Raw genomic sequence first — 3,500 nt, 5'->3', positions numbered from 1 at the left:
AGACTGGGCCGCGCTACTGTAGGCGCTGTCCATGGTGACTGACGTCTCCTCGGTCCTCCCTCCCCCCCCCGCCGGAGGGTCTCCAGCGACAGGCGGCGATTGGCTTGTGCTGCTGCGCCCGCCTCTCGCAGCAGAAGCGGCGCGTCTGGGATCGTAACTAGGCGCCTCTTGTCTCTACAAGAAGAAACACAAGAGGGTAGGAAAGGATGCGTGCTGGGAATCCGCATGAGGCGTAGTGCTCATTACCACATTCAGGGCAGCTGTCGAGGGGCAGGAAAAGAAAAGGGAAAGGGAAAGGCGAGGGGTGGTGGTGGTTCTTGGGTGGGTTTCTCTATCTTGGAAAAGGATAGAGGCAAAGAAGGGTTGCTAAGCGGCCTGTCACTGTACTTTAAATAGCAGTATCTACAATATATTATGAAAATGTCACACACAAATCTGCCCTATTCATTTCCTCCCTCCCTCCCTTTCTGACTGGATATGCAGAGGGGAAAATTGATTTTCTCCCTTCAGTGGTCCCCTCTCTTCTGAATCTCATTTGCCTCTTACTGCCTCTCTTTTGCACAAATGGCAATTATTTGTCAGTCTCCCCCTGATAAGTTTCAAGAGATCTCTTGGAATCTGATTTCTGATCATTTCCCTTTCTTCACAGTTCTCTATCAGTTTCAGCATTCAGGTGGGATCCTTGATTCATCCTTTTTTTGAGCTCCTTCTCCAGGTTCTTAAAGCAGGAATACAATTTTTCCTCCACAATACTTTCCTAGGGATCTCCTGATCTACCTGACTTTGTCACTTACTCAGCATATTGTCATAATCATGTATTGCACACTCTCAACAACTCCGGGCAACTCACAACAAACAAAAGAGTTGCAATAAAATCAATATAATATAAAAAATACAGGTAAAAGATAGAAAGTGTGATGAAGTGAGGGGTCTTCCACTCCCACTTCAAAGGCCTGGGTGGTCTTCATGGGTCTTACAAATAAGAGCAGAGTGGGGGCCATTCAGATCTTGGGGAGTGGAACCTCATCCCAGAGGGCAGCCACTGCTACAGAGAAGGGGTCCTTCCAAGTTCCCAATAGATCAGGGTGTCAAACTGCCAGCCCGCGGGCCGGTTGCATCATACGGAGGCCACACCCACCCCAGCTCTGGCAATGCAAAAAAAGTCACGATACATCGTGACACGTCATGTGATGCGGTGAGTTTGACACCCGTGGAATAGATAGCATTACTTAATTGAAGATACCCTGCAGGATTGAATCAGCTGGGCAGATGTTATGGGAGAAAGGCAGTAAAAAGGCAAATAAAAATGTCCTATGCCATGTGGGGCTTTATATTGTAGGTAACAACCAGCACCTTGAATTGCATCTGGAAGCAAATTGGTAACCAATGCAGCTCATGAAGGATGGGTGTTAATTACATGAACATACTGAAGCATGCTGTTATTGCTGTGTTTTCTTCTTTCTTCATTTTGTATTTTTATATGTGATATTTGACATTTTTACCTGCCCTTAGTTAAGTAGTAGCAATGGTTCAACAAATTAATTATATTTTCTGGTTTGCAAGATGCACTGAACTATCATCTGGACATGCTGGAAAGTTCACAATATAATGGCGAAGAGGATGGCCTAGAAGAAGAGAGTCCCAGATTTAAGTCTATCCAACTTCTTCTTTTGGTTAATTCTAATTCTAAGGAAGCCATGGGCAATTTTTTAATACTGTACAACCTTAAGATGACTTCTTGTACACCTAGTATGGATCACATTGTATGTTTGCAATCTACTCTCACTCCCATCTAGAACTCTAATGTGGTCCAGCAGAATTATTCTTTCTCTCCTTTTCTTTTAAAATGATATTTCCTGAGTAACAGCCTCCAAGAACAGAGAGGAAGATCTTCTAAATCACAAAGGGGTTTTTTTTTCAAGGCTAGAGTCAATATTTAATTGTGAGGGGAAGGCAGGTGGCCATATTACCAGGGCCAGTTATCTGAACAATGTGAGGCCATGATGTAGAATTGATGTAAAATCACAGGGAAGGTTTTTCTTTATTTGGGGGGGGGGGGGGGGGGAGGATGGAATTTGGGAGGTATTACTTTTTTTAAAAAAGGTGTTAGTCTATTTTAGGACTTAGGCAATCAGGTTGTCTACCTAATGTTGAGAAACTCATTGCAATTGTAATTTCCACACTAAAATTTGGTGGTCCTATGACTCCTTGCTACAAAACAAACAAATAAACAAAATAAAAACCACCATCCAAAAACAAAGGTTTGGGGGACAACTTTTATTTAAAGCATTTTGTACTGCGGCCTTTTGGTTTAAGGAAGGTGGACTTAAATCCACTTCTTTCCAGGGGATTCCAGGGGATCTTGCTCAAGAACACAGATGATTTCCCATGCTGCTTCCTGCTTGATATTATGACCCCAAAGAAGAACTATTGACAGAAATATTAAGCATTTTAGTTTTAAAGACTCTGCAGTTGAAGATGATTTGCTTCACAAATAGGTCAGACTGAGTCTCATAGAGAAAAAAATAACACAAATCATACCAGAAATTGCACTGTGCAGCACTGAGACACAAATGCAGTGCAAAAGGAGTGCTTCTTTGCTACTTTACTCATTTTAGAGTAGATTGTAATAAGCTCTTTTATTTGGGTCTGCCCTCCAGCCAGAATTTGTCTGCTTTACTTCTTCCTCCTGACAAAAATATCGCTGACCTCTTCCTACTCTTTGGCCTCATATCTTTCTTCCTTTTCTGTTTCTCCCCCATCGTGTACTTTTCCTTTTCTTTATGGATTTAAATGACTCTGCTTTACTACTGTTGATTTCATTGGCCCTTGTTCTTACCTGTTTTGGCAAATATCCATGAAATCAGAAGGAAATGACATTCACAAAGTACAGGACAGTGATCATCCCATTCTTGACAGTTGCCCTTTAGAAAAGAGTTGTTGCTGATAGCCCAGAACATATAAGCATTCAGTAAGCTTATGAAATCACATAGAGTGAAAAGAACTCTTTCTTCACTTCAAGCCTCCAAAGATGGAACTGAACTTTTAAAAGCCTTGACAGCTTTTTTTAGTTTAGTCTGCCTCTGAAGCTCCTTTGATAAAGGCCAGATTCTTTAATGTGACTGTGAAAATATCGGGGGGTGGGTGGGGTGGGCTGTGTGTGTGCGGCATGGTATAAAATCCTCCTCTCTAATTTTTACATTATTCCATTTTTTTGGGTTGCAAGTGTATTTTGCCTGGAGTTGTCATATCAGGCTTGTGTGGATTATAGAACAGTCTTGTAGCATAAAATGGCACATTACGTACGGGTCTGGATGGGGAGAAACAGACTCAGGCTCAACCCTTCCAAGACAGAGTGGCTGTGGTTGCCGGCTCCCAGGCATAGTCAGCTGACTCCGTCGCTGACTATAGGGGGCGAAACTTTGGCTCCCTCGGAGAGGGTGCGCAACCTGGGTGTCCTCCTGGATCCTCGGCTGACACTAGAAGATCAGTTGACGGCC

Source organism: Protobothrops mucrosquamatus, unplaced genomic scaffold (assembly GCF_001527695.2).
Source record: "Protobothrops mucrosquamatus isolate PMUCROS unplaced genomic scaffold, P.Mucros_1.0 scaffold205, whole genome shotgun sequence".
In the NCBI taxonomy this organism is placed as follows: domain Eukaryota; kingdom Metazoa; phylum Chordata; class Lepidosauria; order Squamata; family Viperidae; genus Protobothrops; species Protobothrops mucrosquamatus.
The sequence above is the reverse complement of the archived record's forward strand: the minus strand, read 5'-3'. Positions refer to the sequence as shown.